Raw genomic sequence first — 23,574 nt, 5'->3', positions numbered from 1 at the left:
CCATTGGCTGATGTTATAATCACGATAACACCCTCATTATCACCTTAGTTGTTAATTTTGAGTTCAATAAGTAGATAATATATATGTTTATATTGTGTTATGCCGTTAAAACACCGAACAAACATTAATATTAGCACTTCCGGTCTCACCGACAGCTCGTCTGCTCGTAGTTGCGTGGTTGCGATTTCTTCACCATGTGCAGTGCCGAAATCGTGAATATTTCTGTGCTTTTGACCATCGCCGGTTGCCGTTGAGAGTGGCAGCCGTTCGAGTGTTGCCTCGTCAGCTGGAAACTGCATCGTCGGCACGTTCTCACGACCGACCGAGGCAGCGGTACAGCATTTCTCCGATAACATTGCTGGCGCCGGCTAGCTTAGGATACCTGTGTTCGCTGTATGGCGAGAGTCCCGTTCGCTGTCTGTTCAGTATGTCATCGAGCCGTACCTCGGCGTATCCTCCCCGTAGTCTCAGGTTCCCGAGAAACCGCGACACAGCAGCCAAGCAGACTCGCATTTTCTCAGTAGCTGCAGACAGCCGGGGGATGGGTCCGCGCCGGCCCGATGCCCCACGATCCTTTCTTCTAGTCTTTAGTTCTTTGTTGTCAGCCCGCACTCGCTGTGCGCCCGCATTCGAAGAGCAAACAGCATCGAAGTACCGCCACTGGGAGAAGGGTGCACGCAGCTTTTCCGTGTTGAATACGATTCAAGCGCGAGCAGTGCGACGAGGCGGTGTATCGGAGTGTGGGTCGAAACTCATCTCAGCTGTCATTCGTTCCAAACGCGCACGCAAGTTTGCGTCCATGGTTGGCAGAGCGATGAAAACACTACGGCAGTTCGAGGTGCACACCCGACATTACCAAACCGACTCGCAGTTTCCAAGCACGCGCGATACACGGTGCCATGGGCTCCGCCGCTCGACGACGACCGCGCGAGCCGACCGGAAGTGGCGCCACGGACCACGTGGTTGTGCCGAGACGCCAGAGAGAAAAAAATGAAAAAAATGCCGCCGGCGCTGACGTCGCCTCCTCGCACCTCCGCCATCCCTCCCCTTCACGCCGCGCGCAGCTTTCCGCGCGCTCGCTGCGTTGAGTTGAGGGAGAAAGCTGCGGAGCGTGATCTCTATAATTTGGTAACACCACTTAAACTTGACGGATTTGAAAAATTTTTGCGGCATATGACTCGTGAAGAGTCATACGTCAATAATGAGACTATTCCAATATAACTAAAAAAGGTGTTGCAGGGCCCCTTTAAGTGCACATCAAGGCATAAGTTTTCTGTGCGTTGTTCGTCTAGTGAAGGAGTAGTACGAAGCACTCACAATGTTAGATTCTTAATACTAATAAATACGCGCAAAGATCTGACCTGACATCTAATGTAGGCACGTCGAATCATTTTACACGTGCGGGCTTTCTGGGCGAACAGCAATTTGATTCGCAATAACTGAGATTCAGCACAGGCGTATGCAGGCTCGCCCTTATTTTTTTTTTATTTTTTTTGCGCCTCGTGTCGGGCGCGAAGCGAATGACGTAATGTAGCTGCGATGCGCAGTGAAAAACAGAAGCGGTGGATATTGGATCCGTTAGCCGGGCTGTCCTTGAGGCGGTATCGAACGACTGCAGCAGACGAAAGGGAACCGCTGTAGCCTGGTCCACCGGATTTGCAACCGTCCGGAAAAAAAAAAGAAAGAAGAAAACGAAAAACAGAGGGCGGGGGGCAGGAAAAAGCTGGAAAGACGAGCACGGAGGATGATTTGCAGCTACATGCGCGCTCCGGCGCGATATCGTGAACGAGGCTCCCGTGTGGGAGCCGCAACGTCTTTTGTCCTTTCCTAAACGATTTTATTTGTTTGCCGGTTCTCGCCTTTTCTAGCCATCCTGTGAATTGATATGCAGACCTCTTCTATTCCTGAAGGCCGCCTCACCGCCATGCGCTGCTTTCTAAAGCTCCTCTCCTAGCTCCGACCTCCGGGCGACTGCGCCACCGGGACAACCGCAGTTCCGGCGAAAAAAAAAAAACAGAAGAAAAATCGCATTTGATTTTTTTTTTTTTTTTTTTTTTGCGCTGCTTCGACGCGCATAGCGCGTATTCGGTCTGTGTCTCTCACAGAAGCCGCATTTACCAGCTGGAGATCTATCTCGTTTTTTTTCTTTTTGCCCGTGTGTCACAACCTCCGCTCGCTTTTCGAAGCGCTGCTTGCAGCGCAAGGAAGCCCCTCACGAGACGTCTATGTTTAAACTTCCGATTCCCCTCCCCCCTTTACTCTTCCCTATAACAATCACTCAACATCACTCAACATCATCCCTAATTCTCTTTTATTTTGAATAACGGAATTATCGCTTCATGCTGCAGTACCGCAATACAATGTGGAATTACCGAATCGTCACTCTTGATAATGTCCTACTGAGCGCAATGATGGCTGCAGAGGTGCACACAGACGAAAAAAATAAAATACAAAACGGACTCGGACCTTGCGCACTAACAAGTTTTATTCATTCGCTTTCGTTCGTCAAGTATATATATGCATAGGCAGTGAAAGATGACACGTGCAATGACGCAAGAAAATGTGACGCAACAACAAGAAAGTGTGATGTAACAAAGCTCCAACGAGCACGTGTCTTATAATGACCTGGTCATACCGAATGTTTCCAGCTGTAAAATTCTCAGTACTGCGCGAATCAAACGCCACAACGGGACAGTTGAGCGCTTATTTGCTGGAACGTGGGGAAATAGTGAAGTGTCTGTCGTTGAATGACGCCATGTCTTCATCATCATCATATTCGTCACCGTCATCAGATTATCTTATGCCAACTGCAGGACGAAGACCTCCCCCAATGATCTCCAACCTACCCTGTACTGCGCGAGCTGATTCCAGTTTATTCCTCCGAATTTCCAAATTTCTTCGCTCCACCTAGCGTTTTGCTGTCCTCGGCCACGCGTCCCATCTCTTGGTATCCATTCCGCCGCTCTAACCGACAATCGGTTATATGGTCTTCTCATGACTTACCTGCTCCGGTCCATCTTTTCCTTTAAATATCAACTAGGATATCGGCTACACCTCTTTGTTACCTGATCCACTCTGCTGTCTTTCTATCTCTTAGTGTCATCATTTTTCCTTCCATCGCACGCTGTGTGGTTCTTAATTTCTTCTCTAGTCCATTTGTTATTCTCCAAACTCCTGCCCTTAATGTTACAACAGGTAAAATGCTATTGTTATACATTTTCCCTTTTAATGATAGCGGTAACTTGCCCGTCATGAGTTGAGACTGTCTACTGTATACGCATCGGTTTTTTTGTTGTTGGTTTTTTTTACATAAGGTAGCTGTCCTCTTCGTATTTGACCTAGATATATACGTATTCTTCTACAGATCTTACGGTCCGATTGCCTATCGCGATGTCTCGCACTTTCGTCGGACCATCTAGCATTACCTTTGTGTTACGCATATTCATCTTCATCCCTACCATAACGCTTTCTCGGTTCAGGCCTTCCAACATTTTTTGCAAAATTGGTCGCCCTCATAGCTGAAATGCCCGATGTCATTTGGAAACCGTAAGCTACGGAGATACTCTCCATTAGTCTATCTTTAGTCCTGTTTCCCCCAACCTAGTCGTTTAAATACCTCTTCGAAACATGCAGTGAATAACAATGGACCGAGTGCATCTCCTTACCGGATCCCTGTCACGACCAGAATTTTCCTACGTGTCTTGAGAAGGAGGAAAGTAGCTGGGAAATCTCTGCAGATCTTGGCTATAGTATTCACGTATGTTTCAAGTACGCTTTGCCGAAGCAACGCCTCCAAAACTGCTGGTATCTCTACTGAGTCGAATGCCTTTTCGTAATCTATCAATGCTTGATGAATGCCTGAATGCCTATGAATGCCTGAAAGTGTCTTATACAAAAAAAAATGATTGAGAGATATGTCCTTGCTGCACTTTCGAGACACGACACCTTTATAATCACGGGCACCGTGCTTTTATAAAGGCAACCAGCACATGTGTGTCTACGTGCGTGTCTGTGCGTGCGTGCGTGCGTGCGTGCGTGTGTACCCGCCACGATGGTCTAGTGGTTATGGTGCTCGACTGCTGGCCCGAAGGTCGCGGGGTCGAATCCCGGCCACGGCGACCACATTTCGATGGAGGCAAAATGCTAGAGGCCCGTGTACCTAGATTTAGGTGCACGTTAAAGAACACCAGATGGTGAAAATTTCCGGAGCCCTGCACTACGCCGTCTCGCATAATGATGTCGTGGCTTGTGTGTGTGTGTGTGTGTGTGTGTGTGTACTCAACTGCATAAGGAAAGAAAACCGGAGAGAGAGGAAAGGCAGGGATGTTAACCAGTTTAGAATAACCGGTATGCTACCCTGCACAGGGGAAAGGGGAAATTGGAGGAAGAGGAAACAGAGGGGGAGCACACGCAGAACGACACAGTCCGGCAGTCTTGTGCGGTATAAGGCACCACTATCAGTCTACAGCCGCTCGTGCAAGTCTCTTGTGCTTAAATTTTTTCACAATGCCTTCGTTGCTTTAATTGTCGATTACTTTTCAGGATGACATTCCAGAATAGTTGCTAGCGACATCGGTCTGTGGTCAAGGCAAGCGAGAACGATTGCGATTGATCGTCCCTGCGCAGCGTAGCGAGGACAGTCGCAGAAGATGTACCGCAAGGTCCCCTCGATACCACAGACGTCGCAAAGAACATTGTCGGCCATTAATACACGAAGAGAAAACGGCTTTGTGAAAGCCACTCTTAGCAATAACCGGCATAGAAGAGAGCCCTCTCCGCGGCGGAGTCAAGTTGGCATACGAAAACGTAGCGACGCGTTCAGGTGGTGTTGCCGACAATTTTGACTACTTGCTGTGTGCAGCGTGCAGTGCGCAACGTCTCGTGCGATTATTCGAAGCTTGACAGCAGCATCAGACCTTGAAAGGGGTATAGCCTCTTCCTTGGGCAAGGGGAAAGGAGAGACGCGTTAATAGAATTGTACGGATTCCTCTATTTCAATTCTGCTCCTTTGTTATCATGTATACCCTTCACGACCAGGCAATCCCAGTGGTAACGTTGAGCGCCGCTCAGACTATCGACGAATCCCGGGAAAAAGAAAATTAGCGCAGCTTGCACTAAATCGCGCAAGGCTGCTTCGCAGCAGAGCTGGTAGGGCACGTAGCTGGTCCTGGCTTGGCTAGGCTTTTACCCACTCACCTGTCTCTTTCCCACCCTTTGCTATACTATACTATACTATACTATACTATACTATACTATACTATACTATACTATACTATACTATACTATACTATACTATACTATACTATACTATACTATACTATACATGGTTATGCTTGCTCTCTTTTTCAATATTTTTTTCTCTTCCTCTTTCTTTCTATGCCTCACTTTCCCTCTCTCTGTACTCGTTCTCTCGCCAATCAGAGTTATTGCATCCCACGCCGCACAAATCGGCGCACGTGCTCTGGGAGCGAAGCAGAAGAGGAAGAAGAGGACGAAGAAAGCGCGTGCCGGTTCATGCTAATGATAATTTTCTATCTAAGACAAACGACAAACCTCGACCATAAAAGCTCTGCTGTAAAAAAAAAAAGAAAAAAAAAAGAAAAACGCGGAATCGAATCGTTGCATTCACCCTGCAACAAGCAGCCCGGTTACAACCGCATTAGAGGTGTCCACCTGGTGGCCAGGGGGGTGTGTTTTCTGTGTCAAACGGCGTCTCACCTCATTAGGATGCCGCCCGCCTGGAACCTGTCTAGACAACTTAAACAAATATGCCGCGAGCGTGACCGGTATCGGTGCTTATTCAGACATATATAATGTGTAATAGGAACTTGAGACATGAGGTAATAAATGAAAAATATTTTTGTACGAGTACATTATGTTTCAGCCACGGCGATCTGGAATTCGGGTCCCATACGCGCTATGCAGAAAAACTGAAGAGAAAAGAGAAAATAGCTAGAGAAACTATAGCCGTTACGTACAAGCCAGGGGAAAAACAACCATGAAATATTTGCACGATGCCTATAAACTATAGCGAATTCAACTATTGCTGATTTTTAAATGAACTTGACAGCTGATAAAGGTGCTTCATTTTTTTTTTAGATAGAACGACCTGGAAAGTGGCAGCCTTAATTTTATTTTCCCTAGTAACATGATACTGTAGATTAGAAAAAGTTGACCCGGTGATGTGATAATAACCCTTCCTCGCCGCTTTACAAGAAATATAAATCCTAAATAAAGTACTCAGACGCAAAAAACAAAATCAAGGAGCTTGAACACGTGTCATTCTCTGCATGACATATAGTCTTGAATCTCTGCAACACTTGCAATAATGCAGGTACATGCCCAAACGAGTGAATGACACGCAATGTTATAAAAGTAGAAAAAAAAACTGTTAAAAATGGCGAAGTGAACGCACGCGGTTGAAGTCTTTAGACGAGTGGGCCATAACTACAATACAAAACCCATAACCACGTATATCATTGTAATTAGAACTAACAGGCAAGAAAGCTAAAGAAAGTTCTTTTCTTGGCCTTCTTGTCTCTTAGTTCTAACTAATGTTGTGTCAAGCAAAAAAACAAAGAACAAGCCCTTAAAATTCTCTTTTTTTTTTCGTTCAACCACGTATATAAGAAACATTAAAGCTATCTCTTCCGCACGGACCCCATTGATACAAAGCAATGACTCCGACGTAGCCGCGTAGCCACGGGAATAATATTACCGTATCACACGTAAAAACAGGGCATCACCGTTGGCGCATACTACACCGACAGGGCGGCCAGTCCCCATTCAGCAATGTAAGTCCATCCACGCTGTGAGTGCGTGAGCGCGCCGACCTTTGTTTCCGGTCGTCTCGGTTTTAAATCGGACCTTTTGTTTCGCCCCAGGCGAGCCGTAATTCGAATGTCCGCCCCTCTGTCGACTTCCTCGTATCCTGTGGCCACTAGCTGAGCTCCGTGAATAGGCCACTCCGCAATGCGAACACGGCGCGCAAAAGAGATGCCCAGCCAGCGGTCGGTCTTTGTCCACCGCACAGTTGAACTCGGAAAACTCAAACCGTGCTCTTTTATGTTTTTTTTTTCATTTGCATTCGACTGGCACGCTTCTTTGAAATACACGCTGCTCTCTTTCTTCTTGTTCTTTTTTTTTTCCACCTGTGCCGCTGCCCTGCGTCGCTGCATCTCTCACTGATGTCCCTTTCCCCGCCCTTCCACTCTCACCCTCTCCGCAACGTCGTCCAGCAGCGTCCGGCAAGCGGAGCCCGCGCGCTGCCGGATGCGAGCGCGGATTATAAACTGCAGCGGCAATAATAAAAATGGCTCCCTGACACATCCCGCGCCTTTTCTTTCTTCTTTTTCGGCCCCCGTCAAAAGGAAAAGGCGGAGCGCGTTTTAATTAGCATTCGCCCTGCGCCGCACACCGACTGAAGGCGACGACGCGGCGAATGTTTGACCCCCATATGGGCAGCATTATACGCGGACCGCCGGCGTAGGTGCGCGCATTGTGACCGGTGGACCTTGCGTGCCCTGCACGTGTAGCGTTCTACAACTGCAGGGCACATGCCCTCGCCTGCAGCGCGGGCCTTTCATTATATGTAATGCGCTGGGCGGTGGCGATGCCGCCGGCCGGTCGGTAATTTTTGTTTATCGGGGTCGATTAATGACGGTAAGGGTTTTTAAACGACGCACACGTTGATAATAAGGCGAATAGCGCCGCCGGTCGAATGGAGGAGCAATGTCAGCGCAGAGTCACGCTCAAGGTTGTTTTTGTGGGATCGTAGAGCTGTCAATCACTGTGTCAGCGTACTGTGATGTGTTCGAGATTAGGTGCCATTGACTTCGCTTGCAGAAAAGAAAAAAAAACTAAATGATTGTTTATCTCTTCAGTATTCGGTCGTAACACGAAAGCGAAACGTGTCTTCACATATGTATAGTTGCAGTGTTGCTGGATGTTAAATATACAGCAGAAACCAGCTAACGATGATCGTCGGAGTCGGTATAGCATTGTAGTTGATGAAGCGCTGAAGTACTTGTCTGCAGCCACCTTCCATTGAACGGCGACGTCGTCAGCGTTGTTAAAAACGCGCCAAGCGTCTGAAGGCGTCAGCTCGCACGCGAGACATTCTGAAGAACATTCAGTGTCGCCTTATGAGGAATATGTTGCAGCGCGTCGGCCTTTGGTACTAGAGGGCCGGAGTTCAAATCCAGCCGTCGGAACATCTTTATCGATGTTTATCCATTGTGCGCACATCGACCAACCACAGAGCAGATGGGGAGGCCCACCAGAAGGCAAGCGAGATTGTTCAAACTCCTTTCTGTCGGTGTCGCTATCCCGGTTGTTTCTTTGTGTACAAGTTCAAATTAATGGCGTATACAAGTACAGTAGTTGAACGTCCGTGCGATTCGATATGTGTGTAATTGAACGCTTTCACGTGAAAAGTACATAAAGCGGTGGAAAGACTTAGAAGCAACGATGATATTTATTTATTTATTTATTTATTTATTTATTTATCTATTTATTTATTTGAACCACCATCATGATTAACTTTATGCATCTAAGCACGCTGACAAAAAAGACTGAGGCAGGCGGAAGTCGACGTAAGAGGAAATACCGAGACACCAGGAATAAGGAAAAAGAAAGCAAAAAAAAAAGAAACAGTGCCCACGCCCTCTAGTGGTCGTCAGGTATTTTGATTGCTAGTTTTGTTATTCCTAAATGAATTCGGCTTTTCTCTTTCTCGCTCTCTGCATGTCTTGGCTTCACATCTATCGATCTAAGGGAGCGCCAGACGCTGATGGGTCTGGCCTTGCCGCGTCAATCCGTGCAGGCCCTGAAAGGCGCGCCGCCGCTCGACGTAAATGCGTGCGCGCTGTTCAGTCTCCGCAGGGGATAAAAAAAAATATCTCTCAACGAGGTTAATGGCACGTTCGGGCGCTGCCAAATATTTCGAGACGTGATGGATCTCGTGGGAGTCTTCGAGAAAAACGTACCAAAAAAAGAAAGAAAGAATTAAACACCGAGGCATTACAGTCAAGCATTAGCTCACGCCGTGCATCATGCCCTTGAAGCACACTTTAATATTGATAACACTAAGTAAAGTTACATTAGTAGGATATGCAAGAGTGCTGTCGGAGGACATTTGTGTGTTTGCGGTGTGTGAGGTTGCGGTAACGGCGATATATTAGATGCGAGCTATCGGCACGATCTGATGACCGCGAGACATTAGTTCGGTGGACGCGTCAATGAGGGGCGGCCAGAACATAGCCTTAAATTGACGGGCGCTTTCGTCGCCACGCGCTACAAATAATGTTCTGTAGCGCGGAACGTGTAACCTCACAAAACAAAACAGGGCGTAGAGAAGAAAGGAGTAGAATGAAGAGAGAGAGAAATAGATGAAAAGGAAACGCAGGGAGGTTAACCTGGCGCGAGTGACCGGTTTGCTACCCTGCACAGGGGTGGGGAAATAGGGGTAAGAAAGAGGACAGAGAGAGATAAAATGAAAACGAAAAAAAAAACACGCACACATGCACACACACGCAAGACGTTCCAGTCAGAGCCGTTCTGAGAGACCGGTTGAACGCAGAAAGCAGCGCTTGCACAGAAAGTAGAAAGAAAGAGAACATATTGGCTATGACTATTCCACTGCCCAATAATGCCGCATGCTGTTTTCCGCTCTCTTTTACCTAATGCTATATCAGCGCGTACGAAGATTTCGCGATAAAAACAAATAATCGCATCCAAGAAATGTGCATCCTGAAAATAGGCATCCTGAAAATGGGCATCCTGAAAATGAGAACTTCAGACATTGGATGATGATTGCGTGTGTTCTCTTTTTTGCTCTTTCTAAGGCCTCTGTCGATCGTTGCACATCTTTCTATGGTCCTAGAAGAACAGAAAATGGGTGTAGCGCAACTTGCTTTCACAGGCAATCCAGTTAAACTGCGGAACTGTTACGGGAGAGTCCGCGATTATTCCTGTATGCCTGATGATCTCAGCGATTTCAAGTGTGCACCAAAGGCGACATCGATTTGCTTACACGTTTCATTCTCCCGAGATGTTGGTAGGACACTGACGATGCGCAGCCAAGTGCAAGTGTCCTCGGCTGTGCCAGGCGGATTCACTTTCCGCAGCGTTATCGGATCTTTTTTTTTTATTTTTCATTTCTTACGAACGCCTTTGGCAGATAATTGACTAAAGCCATGAGCAGCCATGCAGTCGGCAGCGCAAAGCGCGCCGACTGCAAGGCTGCTCATGGCTCAAGAGAGTCATATGAGCGGCAAGTCAGGACTCACCGAAAGGAGTCAAATAACTCTTTCTTTTCTTAGAGTGCGCCAGATTATACGCACATCGAGTTGGGTTGCTTGCGGCTCTCCGACACCTTCTTGCGAAGCGCTTACTTCCTTTCCTTTCTTTCTCGTGTTCGTAGCAGTCGCGGTTACGATAGCACGTAATCCGCCGATCTCCGTCGCTGAGCAATGCACGCACTGTCCACGGGCCGGCGTGAGTAATGCATCGCGAATGCCTTCCTTGCCGCGTCTGTTTCCCCTCCCTATTTCGACTTCTGGGCTTCTTTCCGCGTTTCCTCGTTCCTTCGTTTAGTATACTTCTCTCTTCCTCCTTATTCCTCGTCCACAGTGGGACGGCGGTGCGCATCCGTTCCCAGCAGAAGGAGGGAGCTCGGCGACCACACGACTTGGCAGATGGGGTCCCCTTGCCGGCCGAGCGCGGTGCCGATGTCCGGTGATTAGGGCTTGCCGGTGGCGCTTGACCGATCCGGCCGGTTGCGCAAAGTCCGCGCGAGCCCGGAGGAGGTCCCACCGAGAAGACAAGACGCGCCGGGGCGTTGTGCGCCCGCGCGAGAGAAGCCGCTTCCGCCGCGCGCGCTGTCCCAATCACGACATTGACCCCTACCACTGCTGCGGCGTTTCCCTGCGCGCTTCTCTGGCGGTGCCGCGGACCTTCCGAAAGGTCGCCGCCACTCCGCTCTCAGAGGTGTACCCCGTGTGGCGTATATACGCGAAGCCGACATTTTTTTCCGCTGTCCCGTACCGCGCTGCAGCAGCTTCCGTGTGCGTTGGCCCAGCGGGGTGCTGCAGCGTGTAGTGAGATGTCAGCAGCCTCGATCAGGGCCTCAGCGCGGCTTACGGGAAGAAGACTCCGGAAGAATGTCGAATCTGTCACGATGAGGCATTCCAACTGCGTTCCCTACGTGCTGTGTCTGCATATCTATATGCGCCGTCTAATTATGGGTGAGGATTCCTAGTAACGTAGCCAAGTGCTTGTCCAGTTCGCGCATTGTACCACGTATTCTGTAGTTTTTAACGTTTGGGAAAATTTTGACAGGGCTTCGAGGCATTTATTTCATCTCGAAAATTCTTTGTTTACTCTGTTGTGAAGGATTATGGTTCCGTTGAGGGAGTGCCACGACCACAGGTCGGCAAAAAAATTGGAGCTCACTCAGGCTCACTCAAGAAATATATTTCGCTCTGAGGGCTCACTCGGACTCAGACTCACCGACATTTTCCTCAATCGGGCTCACTCGGACTCAGACTCACTAAACTTTTTTCTCAACCGTATTCACTCAATCTCAAACCCACCAAGATATTACTCAGCCGGACTCACTCAGACTCACGGCTTCACCTGAGTCTGAGTGAGCCTGAGTGTGTTGACTCATGAGTCCGTTGGCGTAAAATTTGCTTTTTTGATCATTGTGTCAATCCTCTTTAACGCCAATATCTCACATAATCGGTGCTCTACGATATGCCTTTTGATCTTGTACCTTCAAACACAAGTTACCATCATACATCATATACCATCATTATCATATATCAATCCAGTAAGGACATTTTTTATGAAATACGCGACTCACGAGATATTTTTATCAAGAACTTCCCATGAAAGAGTTTGCGGGGAGAAGTCATGGCACCCCTTCTCCAAACCGCACCTCTGACCAATAAATATTGAGGTGGCGCATGAATGCTAATGTGCTGAGATATGTGTCAATAGACTTGAGTATAAACGTAAGCCGATATAAGGCTGACTGTAATGCTGAAGATGAGTAGATAGGACCGTAAGTCGGCAACAAAAGGTGGAGCTCACGCGGACTCACTCAAGAAATACATTTTGCGCTTAGGGCTCACTCGGACTCAGATTCACTGGTATTTTCCTCAACGGGACTCACACGGACTCAGACTCACTAAAATTTTCTTCAACCAGACTCACTCAGACTCAGACACACGGCCCGATCCGAGTCTGAGTGAGTCGACTCATGAGTGAGTTTGCCGACCTATGGACACGACTGAGCTCATGCAGAGACGATAGGAAAGGTCGAGTTTCGAGAAAGAAAACATATTTTTAAGTTCGTAAAAAATAAAGCCCTGCAAGAATTCGACATTTCAACCATGCATACCTCTGCGCATGCATTATAATAGTGAATAATGCGTACGAAAAGGAGGTAAATGCAAATACGATTTCGGAGGCATAGCCTCAGTCTGTCTAGATATCATTCAAGTCACACTGTATTGCAGGTTTCGAGTGGTGCACGGACCCTGACTGCGCTAAGTGCTCAAGAAGATGTAAATTTACGCATTTCTCTTTGCAGACAATCGTCGCATGCGAAGGGCCAAGGGTTCCAACCGAAATGCAGCTATCGTTACAACACCCGTTTGCGTACAGTTTCACGGTTCACTAAACGTAACTCCCGTCACAGCGTAGCGATAACGTTAGAGGCCGTGTACATTCATACGAACGAGGACGGACTGTTCTCTGCGGGAGACCCGATACCACCAGCAGAGCGCGCATTCATTTGCCGCACTTTCCTATGCGAACAATCCACTTATGTTTATACGCACAACACTCGCTGGCTTTCTTCGTTTCTTCACTTCAATGGCGTCACCCAAACAGGCCGCGCTGCCGCCGGTCGCCCGTTAGGCATTTTGATGAAAGCATATCTAGACGCCTGCGATCACGCCTGTTCGTTCGTATACGCGGTAGTAAACGTGCGGACAGATCGTAAATCCTCCCCGATACAACAGAGCTGTCCATCATGCTGCGCGCGTTGTGCTATCGCGCACAGCGTCCGTGACAGGGCGCTTCGTAATGCGGCCGGCTCACATCGTCAAACAAAACAGCCACTCGGACGGTGCTCGGCGTCGTCTAGACGACCCCAATGCGCCCGGCGTGTCACGAGCAATTGAACAGTTCCGCAGTGCCGCGTCCGCTCGTCTCACGAGTCGCGCCCACGCGTCTGATACAATTAAGCATACAAAACTGCATCCGGTGCGATCGATCAGCGCGTCCTTTAAAGCTTGACGATCACTCGAGCACTCGAGTGAATGAGTTTGACAAGGTGTCATCGCGGCCGTCCGACATTGTTAAGAGCTGCTGATGAGACGTTACACTTGCGCAAGGCGTACCCCGCTCGTCAGTTGTGTGTAATGGAACGTCAGTGAGCCCGCATTTCACCGCATCGAGCTCAAGAGAAAAGTCAATCCGCGTCGCAGTAATCGCGCTAGTCGCATGCGTAGGTTACTCAGCCCGCTAACCAACGTCGGCTCTATTGTACGCGTGGTTGTATGGTGAAAAAATAATTTAGAGAGTTTTAGCAATCGCTTTTGTCATAAGCCTGTGTCATGGTCCAGGGTCACTATACATTAGATACTAGTAAAAACAAGTACGCTCCGCTCGCGAAATTTTAACGAAACATATCACATATTCAGGATTGTTCATATGTCGTGCGTCGACAAGGTACTGGAGTTCGTTAGTGCCTGCAGCGCGTCTTAGAAGGTGCGCTCTGCGCCAGTGTTCAATACAGGTTACAGGAACAAAGTAAACGAATACAAGCACAGTTGCTTCGTTCAAGTTTTTATTGATTTCCTTTATCAATTACATCACTGACAAATAACGGTTCCTGAAAAGTAATATCTTCCTTTCTCCGGCGTCTCCAGCAGTTTCTGTAATTGTGTGAAGCCGCTCAATGGATATGCACTGTTCGGCTAGTTAGTTAGAAGCAATTATCGGAACCATGACGCTCAAGGTACACGGACAAAAAGATACAACAAAGTCGAGAGCTCGTCCTTGTCGTTCTGGTCCTCGTCTTTTCAGCGCCATGGTTTCAATAACTCATCGATGAGAACCAATTAAGACATGCGTCGCACAGTAAATTCAACGTCGCAATGAAAACAACACCGCGTCAAAACACCTTGTAGGTCTGACCTTTTCGTCTCACATTGTCTACCTTCCGTTAACATCGCATATACAGCGCATATGCACCTTTCAGCAGCCCGGTAGCCTGGCTCTGAGCGCGGGGCACGGCCAAAGATAAACGGGAACTATGGAAGTGCTGGTCGCTGTTCTTCTGTGCAAGCTTTGTTGTGGCGCTTTTTTGCTCCCCTCCTTTGTCTGCATAGTTTCTTCCACTAGCGGCACACGCGCCCTCGCATCCCACGCAGTCAGTGTTTTGAAGCTGCGTATATGACGATTCTTCCTTCCCGCTTGCAAGGGTGGGCGTCCAGTCTGAATCACACTTGTCTATAACGGCCAGTCGGCCTCCTCACTCGCCGTTTTTTGCAAAAATATGCGGAGACTGACGTCTTAATGATACCAAACATAGCCGTACCGCATGATAGGTCCTCGTGCTATAAATGGAGTATGAACGGAAGCTTGCAGCTAACGCGAGGTAATAGCTGCGGACGGCGCCAGCGACCACAGCTTCGCGCTCGACCGTTCTAGACAAGTATGATTCTGACTGTACGACGTTTCCATGTCTGTAACTGCTGTGCTATGTGCTTTTTAGAGCGCAGCTCCTATGCGCCTGTTCATGGGCTTGGACCGAGTGATCGATTGGCACAGGGGAGGATGAAAGAGATCGAAAACAGAGCGCAGCTCTCTCAACGCAGAGCGCGGGTACAGTTCCAGTCATGGTTCTTGTCCACTCTAACCCGGCAGCCCGGCTAGCCCGGCCCACAGCACTCCAGCGCTGATGTGGCGTCCGTTACGCTGACGGGTATTCGACGCTTTCCACTTCGCGCATTGGCGCAGTTTCGACGCAATCTGTGGAAGTGCTTCGTCTGACGCTGCTCCTAAACGAACTGCCCGAGCAGAGGCTAAGCGCCACCGACGCTGTAATCCTGCTGCGCTCTAATTTTGCATTAGGGAGTATCTAATCGTCGTTGATTTCTTTCTTCTTTTTTTGTTATTGCAGTAAACACTTGCTTTAAAGGAGTACTGACACGATTTTGAAGTGCAGCAAAACGGACGTTTTTGGTTTCCTTGGCATGTAGTGTTAATGCTCTCCCCACACCGCATCCGGGAAACGCGTATAAATATTTAAGTTTGATTTTAAAGTTTTCATCTCCCAGCATCTGCAAGGCAGCTTCGCCGCATGGAGAGCCCTATGATGTTTCAAGTCAGCTCACTTGGTTTGCGAAATCTGGGTTCTGCATGCAGCCTAAATCACAGAAATCGCTGTCGATCGGAGGCACTAGACGGCAGTTCACTCATCATGAACCACGTTCGACTGACAGCAAAGTACAGCAGGTGCATATTTCGTGGGTTGCAGTCTGGTGACGTCACGGGCAGACTTGACACGTCACTATGAAGCCGCCCTCTCGAAACCAAAACGGAAACTTCTGGTTGAAAGAAGCGGTATTAAAAAATATATGCAATGCATCCCCAGGCACCACGACACTCTTTTTAGGGCTCTCGACACCCGTGCTTTCATTTACAGCAACAACCCGAAAAATTTTTAAATTCATGTCAGTACTCCTTTAAGGCAAATGATTGATGTGTGTTATATGTGTGCTGTAAGGTCTTTGTTGTATAGGAATCAGTGCCCTTTGGTTTTGTTGAAAGACCCTCTTGATGGGGGCCTGTTGAAGGGGCCTCTTGGAGGGACTCAGTGAAGGGGCCTGCAGCCTCTTCACGTGCACACTCTAAGGTACTGGCCCATTCTGGTATGTGCTCTGAAGCGGTGGCCCTCTCTGCAAACTTCACTCACGATCCCTCCTCTCACCCTTCTCCTCTGGGACAGTCCTTCCAGAGACTTCAGCCCACATGTACCACATGTGTTCTAGCCCTGCGGAACCTTCAACCTAGAGCAATGTGCGCAGCTGTGGAACATAAGACTGTACTCACCCAACTCAGTTGCATTCGTTACTCATCCCTCACTCTACCTATCCCTTTACTCTCTTTACTCGCATTCCCCTTCACTTCACACCCTCTCCCCTTCATAAAAAAAGACATTGTGAGCCTCATGGTGTGAGCGCAAAGCACGTCGCAACTGCATCACTCCTTTTACAGTTGCATACTGAATAACGATACCAGTAGCCGGTCATGACACTTTAGTTATGCTAGGTCGACATGCAGTCGGAGATAGCAGCGTTCCATTTGCAAGCCTGGGAAACCGCGTGCCTGCACAAGCCTAGGGGGAGTGTGGTGTTTCATTGAAGTGGTGCTTGTCATAGTTAATGTGCATGTGCTGGCGAGGTGGCCGAGCGGTTAAGGCGATGGACTGCTAATCCATTGGGCTCTGCCCGCGTGGGTTCGAATCCCATCCTCGTCGAATTTTTTTTTTATACCAATGCTTTTTTTTTCTTTTTCCTTTTTTTTTCTTTTCGGGGCGTGTTGCGGGAGAACTGGGAATTACGTGACTGCGCATGCTCGAGCAGAGAATAAGCTTTGCCTACATCCCCATTCACGCGTGTGACGGCGCTCGCCACACAGGTGAATGCGTTCTCAATCGCAATTTGTTTCTAAAACGAGTATCAAAAGCCAAATAAGATATTATTTTTTAATAACTGCTAGAGTGACGTGTCGTTGGGGCTGTCTGTTATTTATGGGTTCCAGGGCGGTATGAGACACATCCACGAACGGAACTGCCCTCGTCTCTTTATTCCTTGTCGCAGACCCTGCGTTCGCGATCGCGGCACCGATGTTCGTTATCGTTATTCGGGTTAAAGGCAGGAGAGACGCACCAAGCGTCGTCTACTGTTCGTGCCCGGGTTTCAGAAGACCGTTCCTTCCAGGCCCTCTTCCGCCCACTTTCTGCTATGGGATATGATGGTGAATTCTGACCGAATTCAACTTGTTTCTAGTAGGCGCCTTTCACCGCCCAGTTTCGTGCCTTGATTCGTATATTACAAGCGTTGGGTGATGCTGGCTAGCACTAGCTTATGCAGGGCTTACAGTCTCCCTTCATTGAAAAGGGGCCCTCAGAGGGCGGCGCCCTATATACTGTGAAGAAGAAGATCCGCCCAGGGTCTCTCGTATGGCTATCTGTCCCATACCAAACTCCGGGACTCTCATCGAAGCTCGTTCCACGTTACGAGGGGCCTTACACCGTCTTGGAGAAAACCTCTCCGGTTAATTCTTTTATCGAGCCAGTTTCTCGATCGGGTGACATGCGCTGGCGTGGACGGGACATCGTCCATGTTTCCCGCCTCAAGCCGTACCATGAGCCTCTGTCTGAAACTTCTTAAGTTGCCAGGATGGCTCCTTTTTCAGCGGGGGCGATTGTGAAGAAGACGATGCGCCTCCATGCAGCAGCATCGCCAACGCTCGGCTCGCTCGGCTCGTGTTTCGGATCGCTGCTGTGCCTCTGGACGGTTCTTCTCGCTGCCTTGCCGCTGACAACCGTTACGTCCTTGAACGACCAATAGACCTCTTCACCATACATACACACATGCATACAGCCCCTCCTTAAGAAATGGAAGAGGGATCCGGGCCCACCAGAGCCCCCCCCCCCCCCCCCCCCCCCGACTTTAAGCACTGAGCTTATGCTGGCAAAATGACCGCCAATATTGGTTAGTGTTGGCTATCTCTTGGCTAATGCTAATTAATAACAATTCTGTCATGACCGTCTCGACATACAGTGTTGCTACGTGTAACTTAAAGAAAGTTTTTGCACACTTAGTCGCCTGAATTTTTTTTTACTGCGTCTAGGTGAAACCGAAATTCCTCCGTCCTATGTGCGCGAAAACTCCTAGCGCGTATGGGCCACAGAAATTGGGCAAGCCCCACTAGTCACCACTGGTCCGCTAAAAATGAAAAGGGGAACACACGAGCGGCACACACCAGAGTTTCCTACAATACTTACTAGAGGAAACTCTGGCACTAGTGTCTATGGGAGCTGCAACGCATGGTGCCTCAGCCAGCATGGGAATGATGGGTAGTATACGGATTTGTCTAAACTTCGTTCTTTGGCTCCGTTTGGCTACGCTTCGAATGCGTCCGCTTTGTCGCAAAACGAAGTTAAGCAAAGGTCAGCAGTTCCACTTCCCCACTTTAACTTTTTTAGGCTCACCAATTCAAATCTGGTCACGAAGTTCACAACGATCCATTCTTTTATCCGAAAGAAAACCAAAACACAACAATGAACAAAGCCACAATTGCTTTCCAAGCCCGCAAGGACGAAGACTAGGCAAATCCGTGTACTAACCATCTTTCCCATGGTGGCTGAACGATCGCAGCGCCAGAGTCCCCTCTAGTTAATTTTAGGAAACTCTATGGCACACACCAGTTAAGATTTCTTGACAGATGTAACCAATAGCCGTTTTGTTTACCCCGTTTATTTACCCTGTCGCTGTATAATTCCCTCTTTGATCTTTATTATGTGCAGCACACTTTGCTGTAAACGCGCCAAAGTGCACTTACTTCGGGGGGAGGGGCTGGAGCTAGTCAAGCTGCTTCTCAGATTTTTCTCCCAGCCTCCCTCATCTTAATGATGACAAATAAAGGACATATTATTATAACTGAGAAAACCTTTAATGAACCGTCGGAATTAACCCAGTGATAAACACCTGGCCCGCACGTTTCAGCTTCGCTGATTAAAAATCTGTACGGAGTGCTCGGGCGGTGATCTTTTTTTTTCCCCCGTTACACTGCATTCTGTGCCTGCCTTACACTACATATGGCGCTTTCTAAAGGCACTGAAAAAACAATGTCACACATGTGCACATCCTTATACAGTTCTCTCCTTTTAACAACCACCAGGAAAACGAAAAAAAAAATACTAATAACGAACCAGTCAAAAGCGCACACTATGTATAACTTCTTTCAGATAGTCATGCAACGTTCCCGGCATGCTTGACCACCTGCCTTTTCCCTGCCTTCACATATTGGTTCGGGTGCACCTTTCGCCATTGCAGCCCCATATAAAAGACTGGGCATACTCCGTGCAGCCTTTCGGAGTTTGTCCTGGAATGATGCAACATTTGCATGATGTACCACAGCTTAGTAATGAAAAACATGTTCCACACAGTAGCCCTACCGAAAACAGACAGGTTGGTGTATTTTCACATGTCTGCTTATTCGTTTGTTTCCTCAGTCTGATTCGTCCAATACTCCTGGCTATTTTTGTTGCTTTCAAGGGAAACACGAAGACGCCTAGTTGACGTACTCATCCAGCGTGCGTTACCGAAGTGATCTGGCATTCAAGGCCATCTTGCGTGTCACAGCCCCGGCCCCCGGGGATTTCCCCCAGTTCACTCGGGTACCCGTGCCGTCACAAAAGTGCTTCACTGCGGTTATCGTTTCCTCTGCACCTTCTTCGTTGGTACAGCACACTGCAATGTCATCTGCGTATGCCGGCAGCTTCACTTGCGAAAAGGCCACTCCCACCCTGATGATGGAACCAACACTGACATGCTCCAAGACGACAAACAAAATATCATTCGTGTCTCATGTCGAGCAGCGTCTGTGTGTTGTCCTGTGGTGCAATAGCAGATGCGGTAGGTTGGCGCCGCGTATTTCGTTCGCTTGTTCCTGGCATATGTTTTTGTTGATCGCGGAGGCTCAGCATTTCTGTCAATTAGTCTTGCATTCCAGAGACAATGAGAAAGATTAGGTCATAGGGTATTGTCCTGTCCTTTGTCACATCAAGGTACGTAATGTTTACAGGGTTGATTTCAAAGTCTTTTTTCAGTGTTCGCTGCAGAACATCGGAAAAGGAGAGTGCATCACAACAATGAAGAAAACAATGATCAATAGTGTCCGGCTTTTTGTACAATCTGCTATTTATGTCCCAGGAAACAAAAAGTCATTTAGTGCTTTGCTATGTCTTGATAGGAAGAGTACCTGTGTGCATTTTAAAAAAGAAACCCGTTGTTCCCAGAGACACGCACATTTTGTTAATTCGAGTTGCGTCCAGGCTATCGCATGTAGTCAGGTAAGTAGAAACCTATGCAATGAGCTCAGAAACATTTTTCAAAAAATATGCAAAAAGAACGACGAGGGTGGGACTCGAACCCACGCGGGCAGAGCCCAATGGATTAGCAGTCCATCGCCTTAACCACTCGGCCACCTCGCCGACACATCCATGCTGCCGCATGTAGTCAGATATGTAGACATCTATGCAATGAGATCAGAAAAAAATTTCAAAAAAAATATGCAAAAAGAACGACGAGGGTGGGACTCGAACCCACGCGGGTAGAGCCCAATGGATTAGCAGTCCATCGCCTTAACCACTCGGCCACCTCGCCGACACGTCCATGCTGCCGCATGTAGTCAGATATGTAGACATCTATGCAATGAGATCAGAAAAAAAATTTCAAAAAAATATGCAAAAAGAACGACGAGGGTGGGACTCGAACCCACGCGGGTAGAGCCCAATGGATTAGCAGTCCATCGCCTTAACCACTCGGCCACCTCGCCTTTTTTTTTTTTTCTTTATTGCCTGCATGCATAACAAAGGAATACATATGTACATGCTAAAACATGTCAACCACACTTTGGCTAACATTACATTATTAAAATCTCTTAAGTTTCACTAACTCATCAAGAATCTCCACCCACACGGGTGGTTCACTCTGCGCACGATATATTTCCCGAATATACGCAATACTTTCGATGAAGTTGACTCTCGTCGAACGGGCATCCACATCAACATGTCTAACTGCCATTCTCGTTTTCCACAGACTGTGGAGGCCAAGGAGCATAAACATATCGTACGGAACTCCTCCCCCCGCATTATCTTTTGGTAAAAAACGAATTCCCAAAGCGTAATCGGGTAGTTCTTTTTTAAGGGTCCGCTTTAAGACGTCCCAGTGGAAGATTGCATCCCGCAGTCGATGAAAGCATGTTCGATGGTTTCTGGTTTGTTGCAAAGCAAGCAGTTTACAGTCCATGGAACATCTATGCCTTTTTCATCCAGCCATGTTTTTACGGGTAGCGTGTTTGTATGTAGCTTGAAGAACACTCGGCCACCTCGCCGACACGTCCATGCTGTCGCATGTAGTCAGATATGTAAACATCTATGCAATGAGATCAGAAAAAAAAATTTAAAAGAAAATATGCAAAAAGAACGACGAGGGCGGGACTCGAACCCACGCGGGTAGAGCCCAATGGATTAGCAGTCCATCGCCTTAACCACTCGGCCACCTCGCCGACACGTCCATGCTGTCGCATGTAGTCAGATATGTAGACATCTATGCAATGAGATCAGAAAAAAAATTTCAAAAAAATATGCAAAAAGAACGACGAGGGTGGGACTGGAACCCACGCGGGCAGAGCCCAATGGATTAGCAGTCCATCGCCTTAACCACTCGGCCACCTCGCCGACACGTCCATGCTGTTGCATGTAGTCAGATATGTAAACATCTATGCAATGAAATCAGAAAAAAAAATTTCAAAAAAATATGCAAAAAGAACGACGGGGTGGACTCGAACCCCAGCGGGGCAAGCCCAATGGATTAGCAGTCCATCGCCTTAACCCACTCGGCACCTCGCCGACACGTCCATGCTGTCGCAGTAGTCAGATATGTAGACATCTTGCAATGAGATCAGAAAAAAAATTTAAAAGAAAATATGCAAAAAGAACGACGAGGGCGGGACTCGAACCCACGCGGGCAGAGCCCAATGGATTAGCAGTCCATCGCCTTAACCACTCGGACACCTCGCCGACTTTTTTTTTCTCATGGTATTTATTACAAATGTGTGTAATTAGCATACATAGCGAACAAAATACTCAGGCGGGGCCTCTACCAGCGTACAAGCGTTACACAGAAGTCCTAAAGAGTATTAAAGCTATACTTTCATGAAGAGTGGATACCAGTCCGGTTGAAACTCTAATTGTTCGTAAAAGTCTTTTAGCTGAAGAGCCATTTGAATGAAATGTAACCGCGATGATACCATGGGTTCCGCATGCCTGTCTAACATGCGAGTTTTCCATAAACTGTGCATACCCATTAGTAATAGCATGTCAACAGGCACAGAATGGCTTTTCGGTGGGATGAGATAACGTATGCTATACGAATTTAAATCGAGTTGTTTTTTAAAAGCCCTTTGTAGAACGTCCCAGAAGAGTATGGCGTCTTTACAGCTGATGAAGCAATGTTCTATAGTTTCCGGAACTTCACCGAGGCGACAGTTAACTGAAGATACAAAGATGCCTTTGCTGCTTAACCACGTCTTCACAGGCAGCGTCTGTGTACGCACTTTGTAGAAGAATGTCTTGGATGTTGGTGAAATAGGCATTTTCTTCACACGCATAGATGTCTACTTATCTGACTACATGAGACAGCATGGACGTGTCGGCGAGGTGGACACGACGTGCCACCTCGCCGACACGTCCATGCTGTCGCATGTAGTCAGATAAGTAGACATCTATGCAATGAGCTCAGAAACATTTTTCAAAAAATATGTAAAAAGAATGACGAGGGTGGGTCTCGAACCCACGCGGCCAGAGCCCAATGGATTAGCAGTCCATCGACCTTAAACCACTCGGCCACCTCGCTTTTTTTTCTTTATTCAGAACGAGTACATCGTGTACACACACACACAAAAAAAAACGTGTAGTTTGACAAGAAGTATGTAGACGAATGCATTAAAACCGCCAATCACACTTTGTTTGGCATAAATTGTTTAAAAGCGCTTCTAGTGCTAACAGTTCATTTCAGTACAGGAGCCATTCCGGCTGTTGTTCTCGTGCATTGTTGCATCTCTTATGTAAGCTATACTTCACATGACGTATTCTCTGACAGAACGGGCATATTCGCGGTCAACATGCCGAAATGCTATGCATGAATTTCCAAATTGCGTGCATACGTACAGCATAAACATGTCGTACGGTATGCCACTGTCACTGTGAAACGGTAGGAAACGGATTACATAGGGTGTCAAAGTAAGTCTTTTTTTAAAGTTCGTTGTAGAAAAGGATGTCCTCAATGAAACGTAGCATCCAAACAGTCCAAAAAAATTGATCGACACTCTCTGGTTTGCGGCCTAGGAGACAATTAACATTACCACGGAACAAATAAGCCACTTTCCTGCAGCCAATGGTTTTACGGGAAGTGGTAGCAGTGGTGTATGCTCAAAAAAAAAAAGGTCTTTGCTGATGGTCGTAGACCACCATTCTTTTGACCCGTTTAAGAACGTCTTTTCCCTGGCCTTTTTCATACATCGCACGATACATCGGCACAGGCAGCATACATCGATAAGGTCTTTATATAATTGTCTTTTTGTCACCACACCAAGGTACTGTAAAGAAAAACGTACTTTTAGTATGTTAAAACACGCCGAAACAGCTTCGTTGAGATAACCATGAATGGCCGCGATGCCCAGCACACACGTGGTATACAACAA

At 47.7% G+C, this 23,574-nt stretch overlaps 1 protein-coding gene and 8 non-coding genes across 9 annotated transcripts in view; 1 reads left to right on the top strand and 8 right to left on the bottom strand.

Annotated features, from left to right (window-relative positions):
• LOC119394029 (cadherin-99C) overlaps nt 1–23,574 on the bottom strand; it is a 212,786-nt gene that overhangs the window by 78,547 nt on the left and 110,665 nt on the right. The window lies entirely within an intron of this gene.
• On the top strand, nt 16,477–16,558 carry Trnas-gcu (transfer RNA serine (anticodon GCU)). Its single transcript has one exon. It is a non-coding gene; the product is annotated as a tRNA-Ser (tRNA).
• Nucleotides 20,221–20,302, bottom strand: Trnas-gcu (transfer RNA serine (anticodon GCU)). Its single transcript has one exon. It is a non-coding gene; the product is annotated as a tRNA-Ser (tRNA).
• Nucleotides 20,393–20,474, bottom strand: Trnas-gcu (transfer RNA serine (anticodon GCU)). Its single transcript has one exon. It is a non-coding gene; the product is annotated as a tRNA-Ser (tRNA).
• Trnas-gcu (transfer RNA serine (anticodon GCU)) lies at nt 20,565–20,646 on the bottom strand. Its single transcript has one exon. It is a non-coding gene; the product is annotated as a tRNA-Ser (tRNA).
• On the bottom strand, nt 21,297–21,378 carry Trnas-gcu (transfer RNA serine (anticodon GCU)). Its single transcript has one exon. It is a non-coding gene; the product is annotated as a tRNA-Ser (tRNA).
• Nucleotides 21,469–21,550, bottom strand: Trnas-gcu (transfer RNA serine (anticodon GCU)). Its single transcript has one exon. It is a non-coding gene; the product is annotated as a tRNA-Ser (tRNA).
• On the bottom strand, nt 21,811–21,892 carry Trnas-gcu (transfer RNA serine (anticodon GCU)). The gene has a single exon. It is a non-coding gene; the product is annotated as a tRNA-Ser (tRNA).
• On the bottom strand, nt 22,644–22,727 carry Trnas-gcu (transfer RNA serine (anticodon GCU)). The gene has a single exon. It is a non-coding gene; the product is annotated as a tRNA-Ser (tRNA).

The sequence above is a fragment of the Rhipicephalus sanguineus genome, chromosome 1, assembly GCF_013339695.2.
Source record: "Rhipicephalus sanguineus isolate Rsan-2018 chromosome 1, BIME_Rsan_1.4, whole genome shotgun sequence".
Lineage (NCBI taxonomy): Eukaryota > Metazoa > Arthropoda > Arachnida > Ixodida > Ixodidae > Rhipicephalus > Rhipicephalus sanguineus.
Note: the sequence above shows the minus strand (reverse complement) of the source record. Positions and strands in the feature narration are given on the sequence as shown.